Source organism: Vipera berus (assembly GCF_964194415.1).
Source record: "Vipera berus genome assembly, chromosome: 2".
Lineage (NCBI taxonomy): Eukaryota > Metazoa > Chordata > Lepidosauria > Squamata > Viperidae > Vipera > Vipera berus.
Genome location: NC_138203.1, coordinates 94,185,802 through 94,204,002, shown reverse-complemented (window position 1 = coordinate 94,204,002; position 18,201 = coordinate 94,185,802).

The window sequence follows — 18,201 nt, the reverse complement described above, 5'->3', positions numbered from 1 at the left end:
GGATAGGTAGAAATTAGCCTTTACAAAAAGCCTACTTAAAAGGCTTTAGGTTAGCATTATAACACTGCAAATTGCAAAGCACTATCACCAGAAGAAAAATAGTTCAAGACATTTCTTTTTTTTTTAAATGCACGGTAAGAATGCCAGTGTTTTCACACCTGCAGTAAACCTGCCAGATACATCAGTATGATTCCTATGATGGAAGTGGGAGGGCGGGAGAGAGGGAGAAGAAACATGTAATGAGTTCAGTCCACAAGGAAAAAAAATAATCAAGGTTCTCAAATCCAGGGCTGAACTACAAAGCTTGGAAGGATAGATATATCATTACACGATTATCATGCCTTTTCTTTTGCCAAGAGGCTGAGATGGAACCATCCCGACTCGTTCTGCCACCCTTCTTCCCCTCACAAGCACCCTACACCAAGGAAATGAGCCTAAAGGCGGCGGCTGAGTAACTTTGGGCACATCTGAGCCAAACCGGAATCTGAAGCCGGGTTTTCTCCACCTTAGGATCGGGGCTCCCTCTTGCAAGCCAGGCTTGGGTGTCCCTTTCCCAAACCCACCACCCCTCCACCCGAAAGTCATTGTTGTTGTTGTTAGTTGCGAAGTCGTGTCCGACCCATCGCGACCCTATGGACAACGTTCCTCCAGGCCTTCCTGTCCTCTACCATCTTCTGGAGTCCATCTAAGCTCACGCCTCCTGCTTCAGTGACTCCATCCAGCCACCTCATTCTCTGTCGTCCCCTTCTTCTATTGCCCTCAGTCTTTCCCAGCATTAGGCTCTTCTCCAGTGAGTCCTTCCTACTCATTAGGTGGCCAAAGTATTTGAGTTTTAGCTTCAGGATCTGGCCTTCTAAAGAGCAGCCGAAAGTCATAAGTCTGCTTAAAACCGGGGGGGGGGGAGGAGGAGGAGGAGGAGGAGGAGGGCTTGCCCACCAGGACAGCGACCTAATTCTTGCCAAGCCGACAAAGGGGGGGCAGCGCCGGCTCCCGCCTTTTGTCTCCCATTCATTTGCCCGCGGGCAACGGGGAGCCGATTCCCGGGGCGGGGTCCGGACCACGGAGAGCTTTTGACACCCGGACAGCGTGGATGGGCAGAAGCGCGAGCCACGGGGCATCTCGGGCGACAAAGGCAAGCGCGGAGAAGAAATAAGGCAACGGGGTGGGAGGGAGGAGGAGGAGGAGGAGGAGGAGGAGAGTTTTTTTTGGTTTGTTTTGCTTTTCCTTACCCCGCCGTCGCTTCCTTCCATCTTCCATCTCCCTGGCTCTCGCCCGCTGCAACAATAGTCCGACGAGCGGGTGGGCTGCCGCCTCTCCGCCTCCCCACCCCGCGCGCGGCGTCCCTTCTTCTCCCACCTTGCCGACGCCGGAGCCTTTTGTTAAGAGGCAGAAGCCGAGAAGCGCCGCTCAGAGCAGCGGCGGCGGCAGCAGCAGCAGCAGCCGCCGAGGCTGACGACCGACTGGAGCTCCTCCGGCATTGGCTTCAGCAGCAGCAGCAGCAGCAACCGCCGTCGCCGCCGCCAGCTCGCTCACACGGCTCGAAGGATGGCAGCGGCGAGGAGTCGGCATGACAACGCGCCAGGGGGGCATCCGCCTGCCGAAGCGGCCGCCTCGCCTGACGCTGCCAAGCCGCCCCAGCCCGGAGGGACGGCGACTCGAAACCCTTCTGAGCATGTGCGGAGCTTTTCCTCTCTGGCCGACCTTCCCTTCCAGGGCCCGCACATGAGCACTGAGGAGCAGCGAAGCCGTGAGGAAGCCTTTCTTTGCCCGGAGCGAAGCGAGGCTGGTTTGAACCGAAGGGGAGCGGAGCTCGCACCTTTCCTGCCGCGTGGTAGAGACTCCGAGTTTGTTTGTTTTTCGGGAAGGGCTGCTAAGCAATGCCTTTCGCTTTGCCATCGGGGCGACTTGCCTCTTGAGTGCGAGAGTCAGGTATCTGCTGTTTTAACACACACACACACACACACACACACAAACACACGACGCCCGCGTGGCAAGGAACACACACACACACACACACGACGCCCGCGTGGCAAGGAAGACACACACACACACACACACGACGCCCGCGTGGCAAGGAAGACACACACACGACGCCCACGTGGCAAGGAAGACACACACACACACACACACGACGCCCGCGTGGCAAGGAAGACACACACACACACACGACGCCCGCGTGGCAAGGAAGACACACACACACACACACGACGCCCGCGTGGCAAGGAAGACACACACACACACACACACACACACACGAAGCCCACGTTTGAAGGAAGACACACACACACGACGCCCGCGTGGCAAAGAAGACACACACACACACACACACGACGCCCGCGTGGCAAGGAAGACACACACACACACACACACGACGCCCGCGTGGCAAGGAAGACACACACACACACACGACGCCCGCGTGGCAAGGAAGACACACACACACACACACACACGACGCCCGCGTGGCAAGGAAGACACACACGCACACACGACGCCCGCGTGGCAAGGAAGACACACACACACACACACGACGCCCGCGTGGCAAGGAAGTTTCGGGATCCGTGGATGTCAGGAACTAACTTTAAAAGGAGGGAAAGGGAAACTTTTCCCCTCTTTTTAAAGGAAACCCCCCCCCCGCCCGCCGTGAAGCAAAATACGGGGCGAAGGGACTCATTCTCGGGATAGCGTCCCCTAGACAAGCGTACTGAAAGGAATAAGGAAGTGTATACAACAGGGGTAGGCAACCTCGGCTCTTTTATGACTCATGGACTTCAACTCCCAGAATTCCTGAGCCAGCATAGTTGGCTCAGGAATTCTGGGAGTTGAAGTCCATGAGTCATAAAAGAGCCGAGGTTGCCTACCCCTGGTATACAACTACACGCTGTGGCTGCAATTCTGTACAACCTCCCAGATGGGCTAACGTTACAACACACAAACCCCAGTTCCCCAAAATGTTCCACCAGGTGGGATTGTGGAAGCCACCTTGCACTTGTCTGGAGTGCCCCACTTTGGAGAAGGCAGCTGTAGGTGGTCTCCCCGAGAGTGATTTGTGAGAATCCACGTGGATTGAAGTTGCTGGCGAAAATTATGCTGACATGTTGTATGCCTGTTAGAATCCCTTTAGGTTCCCAAAAAGAAGTTTTATATCAGGCTGTAATTATAATTCCATATTGGCTACATTTGCAGGCCTGTCGCCCTGGCCTTGCCCCAAACCCGACCTAAAGATGACAAACGACGTAAGTTTTTTCCCCCCTTTTTTAAAGTTTTCCAATATTACAATGGTATCTTTAAAAAGCAACGTGGTGTCAGGGTTACAATAGTTCCATTTCAGACAAATACATATTATTACAAATCTCCAAATTGTTGTAACCAATACTTCTCTCTCTCTCTACTATAGAGAGCGTCCTCTCGTATGGTATTGTGGTTTGGTATGCTGGTCTGACGGCCGCGGACAGGAAAGTATTACAGAGGGTGGTGAGCACATCACAAGACATTGTGGGCTGTCCCCTGACACCACTGGATGACATCGCCGTTGCCTTGGAAGAGTGAGGAAGATTCTCAGGGATGACTCACACCCTGGACGGTATCTCTTTACTCTCCTACCATTCGGCAGGAGATATAGAAGTATAGCCAGCTGTACCAACAGGCTGAAAAATAGCTTTTATCCGTGGGCTGTGAGGCTTTTAAATGGGATATAATCTCTGTGAACTTATGCAGAATTGACTTGGGAGGCCGGTGTGTGAAGTAGTTGGTTCACATGGTGTGGTAGGATGGAGGGTTTGTTGTCGCTGTGTGTTGGGGGGAGAGAGCATGGGGCGGGGGAGGCTCAGCTAATCTCAATGTACACATGTTGTACTTTGACAATAAAGGTTTATTATTGTTTCTTTTAATACATATTATCTCTTATCTAAATTAACATACTTCTCATTGCTATCCATCAGTCATTTAATAGTTTTCTTATATTTGTCAATACTTTGCTATATTTTATATTTTAACATTCCATCTTTAAAACACCTTATATATTTTTCCAGCTTTAATTTTACATTGATATTAAAATTTAACGTTTAAAGTTTCTCATTTTCATATTGCTAAATAACCTCCTTTCCCTTTACACAATTTTCTCCAATACCTAGTAATGTAAATACACTTCTTATTTATCTCATTTCTATATCAATGTTAGTAGTATAATATTAGAATGGTAGTCATTAGAATACCAATTGCAAGGAGGAGAAAGAGGAGGACAATATAATATTCTTATTTCTCATTTATAGTTTCCACATATTAAAAATTAACCAAAATTTCTTCCGTTTCAACATTTAATACATCCTTTCATATCACTACATCCAAGTATATTAGTTACATTCTATCATTCTTAATATATATACATCTTAATCCATCTCATTTAAAGAGCTCAATATTTCAATGTTAGTATTCATACATCTGTGTTTTATTTTTTTTAATTAATATTTTTATCTACTCATCAAAACAATCTCTCGTAATCCAAGTACAATCCTGTCTATTTTGATATTATCTATTTCAGGCCTCTTAAGGATGTCTATATTTCTTCAATCTTATTCTTGCTTTCTTCCTTTGCCATGTCATTTTTCGCTTCTTTGCCTCAGGGTCATCAAAGCATTCTTGTGTTGTTATATTGAAGTAGCCCTCCAGTCTCCATTTTTGAAGGATTGAGGAGTTTGTTAACAGCACCAAATCTTCTCATTATTTTCACCTCTTGATATAATTGTCCTGGACTGAATAATTTTTTTCCACCTGTTTCCCATTATGGTCTTCAAAAGTCTGTGTTTGATGAATAGTTAATTCTTCTGCCAATGTATTTGATTGTTCAATTTCTTCTGTTAAGTTCTGTCCTAATAAAATATTAGTTGTAGTCACAGTTTGAGTTTGTTTCGAGATGCTTTCTAATTCTTTTCCAAAAGCTCTTATTTCATCACCAACTGTAGAAAGGAACTGATAAGTTTGGTAAGATATTTCCCACATAACATAGATTTGTTTTTGAAACTCTTCAATGGTGGAGTTTCACATCTGGTGTTCAAGGTTAATCTTATCTTGTTTTTGTTAAATATTTTCTTGATTTTTTTTTAAAGAGAAAGTCAGATTGAAATTTCAGGTTTAGCCACTGGGTGTTCCCCCAAGTACTTTGAAAGTTCTTTTCTTTTAGTCCGTTTCTTTTTTCAACATTTTTTTTAAAAAACACCCCTGAGCTTGCTCGCCGCTTATTTGAAGGGAGGGTTGAATTCCCCCCTCCCTCTCCACAGGGGGGAAGGTACTTAGCAGCTTATTTAGGTGAAAAGAAGAAGATTAAGGTATAAGACAGGAATCTTACCCCCATCTCTTCCACACTGCTTTAATGTTGCCTGGTGGTAAGTTTGACTTCGGCTGTCTGCAGCCTAGTAACTGGCCATATTACTATGGCCAGTCTTTCGTCCGCCGGTACGAAGGGAATGCAGGCAGTAACGGGGGGGTTGCGGGTCCCCCGCATTTTTGCAAAAGCCCCTTCTTTCTGGTCGCCCCTCCAAGGCGACTCTTCAGCCCTTTTAGGACCCCCCAGCGATGCAAAACTGGACGTGGAAGACGAGAGCTGTCCTCCAGACGTCCATGTCGGCTGGCTTGGCAAACCGGAAGTCTATTATACGTAAGGTTTTTTTTTTTTTATTGAAAAGTTTTAAGGTACAATTTTCCTTTAAAAAAAAACCCCCTTCCCCCTCCCTCCTCCCCCCCTACCTCCCCCCCTCCCCCCCTCCCCCCCCCCGACTTCCCAAAGCTAAATACAAGGTATATATATAAAAAGCAATCATAAACAATCATATACTAACAACTATAAACTCTAAAATCCAACACTCTCTAGCTTATATAGGATAAAACAAGCCTTAATAATATTGAATATATATAAAAAGAAACTAAAATAAGAAAAGAGAAAAAAAAAAGAAACCGAAAGAAGACTTATTCAAATGCTACATAAAATTTCTTAACCCTATACTTGTTCTGGATAAACTCAATCCATTTTCTCCATTCCATAATATAGCGTTCTTGCGAGTGATCTTTCAAATAGGCCGAAATCTTCGCCATCTCTGCCAGGTCGGAAACCTTTAAAGTCCACTCTTCTATAGTCGGCAGTTCCTCTTTCTTCCAATATTGGCCTATCAAAAGTCTTGCTGCCGTAATTAAGTTCAACATCAACTTGATGTCCACAACTGTAGCGTCTGCAATTATTCCCAACAAAAAAAGTTGCGGACAAAACTTTATCCTCTGTTTAAAAATCTTCTGCATATTCCACCAGACTTTTATCCAAAAAGCCTTAACCTTCTTACATGTCCACCATATGTGAAAATATGTTGCATCTTCATCTCCGCACCTCCAACATTTAGGCTGATAATTCGGATACATACTTGCAAGCTTTTTAGGATCTAAATGCCATCTATAAAACATTTTGTAAAAGTTCTCCCTTAGATTTTGAGCTTGAGTAAATTTTACATTCCTCACCCAAATCTTTTCCCAGGTGTCCATTGTGATAACTTCCTGGATGTTTTGGGCCCATTTTATCATACAATCCTTAACAAGCTCTGTTTCTGAGTCAATCTCTATCAATGCAAGATATATCCGTTTGATATGTGCTGGTCCCTGATTTCTGATTTGCTTTATCAAATTTTCATCAGTCATTGTAAATCCATTTTTCTGGTCTTCTTTCCACCTGGCCCGTAACTGAGTATATTGAAACCAATTTTGAACCACCTTCTCTTCTCGCAAGAGGCTATATGATTTCAAACACCAAACATTCCTTTCCAAGCTAAGAATCTCCTTGTACGTGGTCACATCATGTTTGAAGCCAGCATGTATATTTTCTATTGCGTGTTTTGGAATTGCCCACAACGGTATCTTACAACTTAACTTATGTCTATACTTCTTCCAAACTCTCAGCAATGCCTGTCTTAAAATATGCACCCTAAACACGTTGTCTACCTTCTTATCATACAACAAATATGCATGCCAGCCAAACAACAAATCATGGCCCTCAAGATTTAATAACCTCCCTTGCGTCAAATTAATCCAATCACTTATTCCTGCTAATGCAGCAGCTTCATAATATAATTTAAAATTAGGCAATTTAAGGCCACCTCTCTCACGAGTATCCTGCATAATCTTAAGTTTAACTCGTGGCTTTTTCCCTGCCCACACAAATTTATTGATACCTCGCTGCCATTCCTCCAAATTAGAATCTTTCTTAAGAATCGGTATCATTTGAAATAAAAATAAAAATTTAGGCAGGACATTCATTTTTACTGCTGCAATCCGTCCCAACAAAGACAATTGCAATTTTTCCCAACTCTCCAATTCTTTTTGAATTTTCCCCCATAGTTTTTCATAATTATTCTTATATAGCTTTGTATTAGAGGGCGACAAAATCACCCCCAAATATTTAACCCTTTTAACAATCTCAAATCCAGTTAATCCTTCTAAGAGAGCCTTTTGCGAAACTGTCATATTTCTGGCCAAAATTTGGTTTTCTGTGTATTAACTTTAAATCCAGAAACCTTCCCATATTGTGTTATTATCTCCATCAGGTCCACAACAGAGTTCTCTGGCTGGGTCACTGTAACAACCAGATCGTCTGCGAATGCTCTCAATCTGTAGTCCTGATCTCCAATTTGTATCCCCTTAATTTTTCCCGAATTCCGAATTTTAACCAATAATATCTCTAATGTTAACACAAATAACAAGGGCGATAACGGACACCCTTGCCTTGTGCCCTTCTCAATATTACATGCTTCTGTCAAGCTGTTATTAACTATAATTCGGGCAGTTTGTTTTTGATATAATGCCCTAATCGGTTGTAAAAAATTTTCCCCAAAATCCATTTTATCTAAAACTTTCAACAAAAATTTCCAATTCAATTGATCAAAAGCTTTTTCAGCATCTAAAAAAATTAGCGCCGCAGCGATCTGGTTGTTCCTTTCCAAAAACTCTAACACATCAACTATATGCCTCACATTATTTTTCATTTGCCTACCACTAATAAACCCCGTTTGATCCCCATGAATCACCTGTTGCAGAACCCTCATCAGTCTATTAGCCAAAACCTTAGCAAATATCTTGTAATCTGTATTTAAAAGCGATATCGGTCTATAGTTTTTAACTTGAGTAGCATCTTGGTCTTCCTTCGGAATCAAGGAAATAAAAGCTGTTCTCCAAGACGGTGGCACCTTTCCCCCCCTCTGGATTGTCTGGAACAGTTCCTTTAACGGTTTTATCATCTCTAATTGTAAATTTTTGTAATAGGCCGCAGTCAAGCCATCCGTACCTGGTGCTTTATCCACCTTCAATTCCTTAATTGCTGTGAAAATTTCTTCTTCTGTAATCAGTTGATTAATCCCCTCTTTTTGTACTTGCGTAAGAACCGGGATGCTAGCATTCTCCAAATATATATCAATATCTTTTTCATTAATTTCCTCTTTAGCATATAATTTCGAATAGAAATCCACAAAAGCATCCTTAATAAGATTCTGTTGGAACACAACCCTTCCTTTATACTCAATCTTATCTATATTAGAAGCCCTTTGTTTTTTCCTCAATCTATAAGCTAACCATCTGCCTGGTTTATTAGCGTTGCAAAAAGTATTATGCCTAGCAAACCGCAGATTGGTCGCCACTTGATCAGCCATTAATTTATCAAATTGTCCTCTTAACAGTCTAATAGCCTCCTTGGTCTTCACATCCTCTGAGTTCAAAATCAAAGCCTTTTCTTTTTCCTTTATTTCATTCTCCAGTTCTTTCCTTCTAGTTTCCACTGCACGTCTATGTTTATTATTCATATATATCAACACCCCTCTCATATAGGCCTTGCTAGCATCCTATTATACGTAAGTTTTATTGAACTTACTTGGGGTGTATCTTAAGATTTGTTAAAATTGCGGTTTCCTTCCCTAAAAGCGACTGCCGACATCCAGCCAACCAGAAAACAGAAGCAAAAGATAAAAGAACAATAAGAGCCTTGGTGGAGCAGTGGGCTAATGCCTCCTTAAGTAACACCAGCTGCCTGCAATTAGTGCAGGTTCCAGTCCCACCAGGCTCAAGGTTGACTCAGCCTTCCATCCTTCCGAGGTAGGTAAAATGAGGACCCAGATTGTTGGGGGCAATAAGCTGACTTTGTAATAATGCCGCTTGGGGGGTGTGTGAAAGCCCTAATAAGTTTAGTTTAGTTTTAGTTTTATTAAATTTTTATACCGCCCTTCTCCCGAAGGACTCAGGGCGGTGAACAGGGCATATAATAAAAAATACAAAAATACAAAAGTTAAAATAGAATTAAATTAATGCCCAAAATAAAACAATAAAATATACAAATATTTAAAACCCTAAATTAACTCCCCATCAGGCCAGGCCAGCTTGTTCGAATAGGTGGGTCTTTAACCCGCGCCGGAAGGAGCGGAGATCCGGTGCCATCCGGAGCTCAACCGGCAGTTGATTCCACAGAGCCGGGGCGCCCACAGAGAAGGCCCTCCCCCTGGGGGCCACCAGCCGGCATTCTCTGACCGGAGGCACCCTGAGGAGGCCCTCTCTGTGGGAACGCACAGGGCGGAGGGGAGTTGACGCCGGCAGCAGGTGATCCCCGAGGTATTCCGGACCCATGCCATGTAAGGACTTGAAAACCATCACTAAGACCTTGAACCTCACCCGGAAGACAACTGGTAACCAATGCAGCTCGCGGAGCAAAGGTGTAACATGGGAGTACCGGGAAACTCCCAAGACAACTCTCGCGGCCGCATTCTGTACCAGTTGGAGCCTCCGAGTGGTCTTCAAGGGAAGCCCCATGTAGAGAGCATTGCAGTAGTCAAGACGAGAGGTCACGAGCGCATGAGTGACCGTACACAAGGCCTCCTGGTCTAGATAGGGCCGCAACTGACGCACCAGGCGAACCTGAGCGAAAGCCCCCCTAGTCACGGCAACTATATGATCTTCTAAGGTAAGCCGCAAATCTAGGAGGACTCCCAAGTTGCGCGCCCTATCCACGGGGGGTAAAGACTCACCCCTCATAAAAAGAGATGGAACATTTTGAATGTCCCGGGATGCCGGAATGCACAGCCACTCAGTCTTGTCAGGGTTGAGTTGAAGTCTGTTCCTCCCCATCCAGACCCGAACCACCTCCAGGCAACGGGACATCACAGCGAGGGCATCACTGGGGTGGTTTGGGGTCGAAATAAAAAGTTGGGTATCATCAGCATATTGATGATACCCAACTCCAAAACCACGAATGATCTCACCCAGCGGTTTCATGTAGATGTTGAACAGGAGAGGCGAGAGAACCGACCCCTGAGGAACTCCACAAACGAGAGACCTAGGGGCCGATCTCTGCCCCCCTGCCAACACCGACTGCGAACGTCCCAGGAGATAGGAGGAGAACCACCGAAGAACCGTGCCTCCCACTCCCAGTCCCCTGAGACGCCGCAGCAGGATACCATGGTCGATGGTATCGAAAGCCGCTGAGAGGTCTAATAGGACTAGGACAGAGGAACATCCCCTATCCCGGGCCCTCCAGAGATAAGCAGGCATATACATAGAATGAAGGCTACTGCTAAGCTTGTAAGCCGCCCTGAGTCTTCGGAGAAGGGCGGGATATAAATGGAATTAAAATAAATAAAATAAAATAAAAGCAAAAGAACACAGACAGCAGCAGAAGACGGAAGCAGAAGATGAGAGAGAGAAGCAGAAGCAGGAAAAGAAGCATAAACATAGAAGCAAAAGAATATAGAAACAAAAGAGAAAGAAGCAGAAGATAGAAGCAAAAGGAGAAGAAAAAAGAAGCAGGAGAAGACAGATTTGGAGAGCAAGAGGAATGCATTACTATTTATCATGGGAAATAAAGATGCTACCTCCCTTTCCATTGGTGATTCGGACCAAGTTTTTTTTTTTTCATAAGTGGGCTTGGATCTAAAAAGGGAACTTGTGCTCCTAACCCATCCCTTTTCTACCTGTGGTAAACCTTCTTTCCTACTGGACAATGGCAAGGCTTTCTTTCCAACACTGCCTTTGGCAACGGTACAATGTAATGTGGGGAAATCAGGCTCTGGATTGCATGAACTTGCACGAGTCCCTTTCTGGAACCAAAGCGTTAAACCACTTTTCACCCCTTTACGCCTTATTCTATACTGTCTCTGTGCCTGAGCCTTGAGCAATAAAATCGATCCTTCGCAGGAATACAGCTTGCCAAGTTCTCCTACCTTTAAACTTTCCTTGCTCGGGAAGGAAAATGGTTCAAAATGGTTACCTTGGATTGTGGCTTCTAACCCAAAGAGTCCTTGCTGACAACTGGAGTCCTTTCGACAAACAACCTCCGTAGCACTTTGATCGCTTAATCCAAATAACTCATGGTTTTAAATAACTATGCGCTCTGCAGAATGGATCAGAAATTACTTTTAATGGCTGTATTGACTTTAAGAATTGTATTCAAGACCCTCTCCCATTTGTATATGTATTTGGAATGAGATCGATAGAGCCCGACAAAGGTACTTTTTCTTGTTTGAAAGGTTTTTCAGGGTTACTTTTGCAGTATGTAAAAATGTAATATTGTATACAATGAGGAAATGGTGTCTAAGTGAGAGGGATGAAGAAGGCTGAAACAGGGAAATCCTGATGATCTGGAACCCAGAACCGCCCTACCCCTGTCCTGCTCTGTACTCTCGACTACCCCTCATCTCTCCCCCATGGAGACTTTGGGCAACGTTCTTGAGAAACTTAAAGGGAAGGTGGAAAACCTGACTTCCTTGATACCTGTGACGACTTGAGCTTCAAAATGCCCTGGGGCAGGGCTTTTCAACCTTTTCACCCATTGTACTACTTTTAGGATATGGCAACATCCGAGTACCACCAGTCGCCTAGCAAGGTGTAAAAAAAAAGGAAAAAAGTGATGAAGTACAGGTAGTCCTCGACTTACAATGGTTCACTTAGTGACTGTTCAAAGTTACCATGGCACTGAAAAAAGTTGCCTCCCGAGCCACAGCTGAGCAAGACACCTGCCTGCCTGCCCGGCAGCACTCTTTCTCTTGTCCGAGGTTTTCATTGTTGTGAGCATTTCTGTTGAGGATTGGTAGCGGAGGTGAGGTGGGGGGGTGTTTGGTTTTTATTTCCCCCCTCTGCTGGGTGGTTGCAGCAGGTTTTGGTCACTTCACATCAACCTGGGACACTGTGACCATGATAAATATGAATCAGTTGCCAAGCATCTGAATGTAAATCACAAGACCCTGGAGATGCTGCAACATTCCAGCTGATTGGCGGTTCTTCTGGGCTCAGAAGCGCCAGGATCAGCACCGAGCTCCAGCTGGAGCCTGGCGCTGATCCTGGTGCTTTCACTGAGCCCTGACAGCCTTGCAGCTCCAGCCATCTCTCGCTCAGGCTTGTGCGGTGCTGCCACCGGTTCAGCTCATTCCCCTCCCCCGCTACCACTTTTCTAGGATGGTCACGTACCACCTGCCAGGTTCCAATGTACCACAGGTGGTACCCGTACCACTGGTTGAAAAGCCCTGCCCTGGGGGACTCGGTTTTAAACATTGCAGGGTTTGGTCTTATGTAAGAGCATGGCTCTTCCTTGGACCAATTACTCCGAGGGGAAGAAGGTAAGTTACTGAAGCGATCGAGTTGGTCAACCTGGGAAATTAATAGCCTTGCCTGAAAAGATATAGAGTGGTTGGAGTTAGATTTCTTTGAAGTCGCTCTGCTTTCCCTGCTTTGTCTGCAAGAGAGGGTGAGGGTCCCATAACCGGCAGGGGGAAGACAATCTAACCTTAAGTGCCTAAAGCTCCCATGAGCTTTCACGAGTGGAAATCCTGTGGTTGTAAAATCCTATCTGCTCACGTGATGCCTCGATTTGCAAATTGCGGTCGCTTACTGCAGAAATTCTGATCTCTGCTGGATTTGTAACTCGACTACCAGTGCAATCTGATTTTTTTTTTAAATCCAACGGGTCCAATTTCTACAATCAAATAGCAATGGAGCTTAACTTTGAATATGTTTGCCGATTTTAATTTCCTCTTATATTTTGTGTCCATGATTTATTGTGACCGACTGCCTTCTGGCCAAAATTAAAGCTCTTGGTGTCCTTCGGAACCTTGAATGGCTTGGTGATTATCCCACGACTGCCCTCCCAAGCTATGAAGTGGTCCAGCAAGACCTGCCCTTTGAAAAATCCCACCTTTCTGGCAGGGAGGAGGGCTTTCTCCCCAGAGGATGCAAGGTGATCTTTAGAGAGATGCGCTTCTTCCCCTGTCCAGTGGCTTTTCACAGGACTCTAAAATTTTGGCCTGTGCCAAGCGTTTCGTTTGCAATTTATTCCCAAGTTTGACAATGATATTGATTCCAGCTGGACCTTAGCTTAGATTTTCAATCCTTTTTATACAGATTTATGCACTAACTTTCAGTTATGTATGTTTGGTAAGGTTTATCTTTCTTTAAATTTATTGCGATGGTTAGTATATTAAAGTGAGTTAGTGGGGTTGGATTTTACTTTCGCTGCTAGTTTTGAGACTGACAGGCTTATTAAAATGTTTTATGTCTACCCAAATCAGCCATTTCTTCCATCTTCAAGGCACTCTTGCAAAAGTAAAATCAAAAATGTGAAATGTAAGTTAGGACATCGGTATGCTTAATGTCAAAAGTAAATGTTGGAATAAATTGACGGGCTGTTGAAGGTTTCAAAATTAGGACCTCATTCTTCTCCGGGAAGGCCGAGGATAGCCGGTGGGTGCAAAACTTACAGTGGTTATCTGACAGTTCACAGACCTTAAGCTGGACGGCACCCGAGCCATTGTGGTTTGCTTGAGTAGTATTTACTGGATGGTTATGTAAGTTGGCGATTGTATGCTATATTCCAGGGGTGTCAAACTCAATTTCATTGAGGGCCACATCAGCATTGCAGTTGCCCTCAGGGGGCCGGGTGGGTATGGCCAGGGTGGCCATGGCCTACTGGGTGGGCGTGGCTAGAGTGTGTATGGCCTACTGGGTGGGCGTGGCCAGCTCTACATCATTTGCATCAAGGGTGCCTATGGGGGCCTGGGCAGGAGTGGGGCAGGTCTGAGGGTCTGGCAGGAGGAGGGTCTCTGGGCCAGGGCCAGGGCAGTGGGGGCCGTTCCCTCACTGTTTCCAGGATGGCTTCGCGGGCCACATGAAACCACTTTGCGGGCCGGATCTGGCCCCCGGGCCTTGTGTTTGACATGTCTGCTATATTCCTTTTAATTGAGATGGGTTGCCATCCTGGTATGAAGAACTTTAGCTGAGTCCCGCTGGCCGATGAAGGATCATATTGTCTTCTAGCGCCTGTTGTGTAAATGTGTTTCTTGATGCAGCCGTTGCTTGGATAAACGCAGCTCAATGCTTCTCTCTGTCTCCATACAGACATAAGCCTCCGAGATGACCCCACACACACGAACTTCAGGAGGAGGATTGCTCTTTCTTGTCCTAAACAAAAAGAGAAATGCAGGCTAATTTATTCGCAAGAATGCGAAATGTTTCTCTTGATATATCAGTTTCTTTTTCATTCTTACACGGCAGTATCTATGCTACCCCTGAAGACCCTCCAGGCATCTACCGAGATGACTTTTCTCTCTCTCCGACACTTTCGTCACTTTTCAGTAGCTCAGACTTTCCACAAGCCAAACGAACGATTGTCTCCTTCCTGACTATGCACAACTTTTCCTCGCTAATTACACAGAATTATCTGCATTTTTCCTTAATCCCGTGAGGTACAAAGGTGTGGTTGCCAAACATGTGACAACACTTAATAGCATGCAAATAAACAAAAGCCCTTGTACCCTGAAAGCATTTCCCTGTATGACGTTCCACTTTCTCCCCTCGGCTGCACACGAGAAATAAACCTGTCCTTCAGACCAGGGGTTTCAAAGTCGAGTCCCTTCTGAGATGGTTGAGGCGGCAACTTCTGGGATCGGATCAGGCAGGCCTGTAAAATGTGAAACGAGTGTGAATTACCTTTTATTTTCATATATACCGGTATATCCCAACTTCGCAAAGTTTAAAATAACCCAACAAGAGTACAAATTACAGTAAAGATAAGTACAGAAAAGTCCATACGGCCAGAACAGAACTTGAAATGCTAGACCGATACCTATGTTGTTTTTAGAAAACCACATTTTAAACTCTCCCACAACATAGCAATCTAGTTGTTCAACATGAGTCTCTCTGGCAAATCAAAGACTTCCCCTTCTTGCTTCAGAACTGCACTATACATTGCTTTGAGAGTGTAAACTGTGGAAACAACTAAGCCCTTTCCACAATTTCAGGAAAAGTCACTGGATAGGGCTTTCTCCAAAAAGGCTTACTCATCTGTGCATATCTGCTTTCGTGTCAACAGAAGATGCAAGGAAGATTGCACAGATAATATATTGCTATGAAAGGGTATAATCGATATAAGTTCATGGAATTCGAGACAAAGGGCTGTGGCAAAGGAAGGTAGAAGGGAAGGAGGCCAGAGCTTGTAAGACAGGGGTCTTCAAACTTGGCCCTTTTATGACTTGTGGACTTCAGCTCCCAGAATTTCAGCCAGCGTGCCTGGCTGAGGAATTCTGGGAGTTGAAGTTCACAAGTCATAAAAGGGTCAAGTTTGAAGATCCCTGTGGTAAGATCTGGCATTTAGGTTGGGGGGGCAAAGAAAACCAAAGAGAATGTTAAGACAGATGGCATTTCGGAGAGATGCAGAGTGGCAAGAGGTGAGACGAGCAAGACCTTGCTGGGATGGCCTTTCCCCACAAATTACAAAAAAGGTTTTGTACTTCACCTTAACTTCTCAAGGTGTAAAAGTGGGATTGCCAAATGTGGCTTGATGGCTAAGATCAGGGGTCTTCAAACGTGGCCCTTTTATGACTTGCGGAATTCAACTCCCAGAATTCCTCAGCCAGGCATGCCTGGCTGAGGAATTCTGGGAGTTGAAGTCCACAAGTCATAAAAGGGCCAACTTTGAAGACCCCCAGCTAAGATGTTAGATTAAAACAAATCTGGGACCTACAAAGCATTTTCCTGCTCTTAAAATAAGCAACTGATGTTGCCTTTTTACCTTAAAAGAATTAAAATAAACAACACAATAAACTGCCAAATCTGTTATAACTAAGGTAATAAAAAAGTCACTCCCCACATAGAATTCTTTATTGCCAAGTATGGTTGGACACACAAGGAATTTGTCTTCAGTGTACATACAAGTAATAGTGATAAATCATGATCATAAACAAAAAATACATTAATCATAAATCATAAGATGCAACACTTAGTAACAGTCATAGGATACTAGCTATGCAAACATAAATCATACTAGGATACTAAAAACAATATAAATTGTAAGATACAAGCAACAAAGTTATAGTCATAAGATAAGGATAGGTAATAGGGAAAGATGAGAATAATAGTAAAACAGCTTTACTAAGTAGTTATAGGAATTAGTTGTTAAGCAGAGTGATCACATGGGGGAAAAATTATACTTATGTCTAGTTCTATATGCAATGTTCTATAACATCATCGAGGGAAGAAGTTGAAACATGTTATGTCCAGGATGTGAGGGGTCTGTAGATATTTTCACAGCCCTCTTTCTTGCTCATCCATTATACAGGTACTCAATGGAAGGCAGGCTGGTAGCAATTGTTTTTTCTGCAGTTCTAACTATTCGTTGAAGTCTATGTCTCTGTCTTGTTTGATTGCAGTTCCAAACCAGACAGTTGTAGAGGTGCAAATGACAGACTCAATAATTCCTTTGTAGAACTGTATCAGCAGTTCCTTGGGCAGTCTGAGCTTTCTGAGTTGGCACAAGGAAGAACATTCTTTGTTGTGCTTTTTTGATGACATTTTTGATGTTAGGTGTCCATTTTAAATCTTGAGATATTATAGAATCTAGAAACTTGAAGGAGTCTACCGTTGATACTGTGCTGTCTAATATTGTAAGAGTTGGTAGAATACTAGGGTTTTTCCTAAAATCTACTATCATTCCTACAGTTTTGAGTATGTTCAGTTCAAGATTGTTCCGGCCTCACTACAAGGCTAGTTGTTCAACCTCCTGTCTGCAGATTCGTAATTGCCTTAAACAAGACCAGTCACTGTTGTATCATCTGCAAACTTCAGTACTTTAACAGAGGCATCTTTTGAGATGCAGTCATTGGTATAAAGATAGAAGAGAGCACACAGCTCTGTTGGGGAGAGGCTGTGCTAATTGTGGTACAAGTATCTGATGTGATTTTGCCTAGCTTCACTTGCTACTTCCTGTCTGTTAGAAAGCTTATTGATCCACTTACAGGTGTGGCCGGGCATGGCTAGCTGATTTAGTTTAGTGAGAAGAATATCTGGAATGATGGTACTGAATGCTGAGCTGAAGTCTACAAAAAAGACCCTTGCATAGGTCTTTGGAGATTCAAGATGTTGTAGGATGTAGTACAGAGCCATATTAACATATCTGCCAATCTACTTGCTCAGTAGGCAAATTGCAAGGGGTCTAACAGTGGATCTGTGATGGTTTTCAGGTGGGCCAGCACTAACCTTTCAAAGGTTTTCATAACTACGAATGTCAGAGCAACCGGTCTGCAGTCATTCAGTTCTTTGATGGAGGGTTTCTTTGGCACCGGGATGATAGTAGAGCATTTGAAGCAAGAAGGAACATAGCATATATCTAGTGATTTAAATTGGTCAACACAAGCTTTCAAGCAAGAAGGGGTTATCTTGTCTGGGCCTAGTGCTTTTCCAGGCTTTTGTCTGTGAAATAGACCTTGAACATCATTTTCTGTGATCACCAGAGGTGGGGGGACCAGGGGAATGGGGTCTAGTTGTAGAAGGTTTGGCTGTTGTTGGTGCATCCGAGATGGGGATGGTGAAGATAGATGAAAGTGGTTTCCTCTCAAACCTATAGTAAAACACATTCAGGTCATCTGCCAGTTGTCGATTTCTTTCAGCATAGAGAGGAGGTTTGCTGTAACAAAGTGGTATTTTTGAGAGTTTTCCACATATTTGCTGGTTCATTTGTTAAGAACTGATTCCTTAGCTTTTCAGAGTAGCTTCTTTTTGCTGCTCTGATCTCCCTTGTTAATACGTTTCTGGCCTAATTGTACAGCATTCTATCTTCTTTCTTGTAGGCTTCTTGTTTGGCACATCGTAGCTGCTTCAGTTTAGCTGTGAACCAAGGCTTGTTACTGTATATTCATAGGTTTCTGGTTG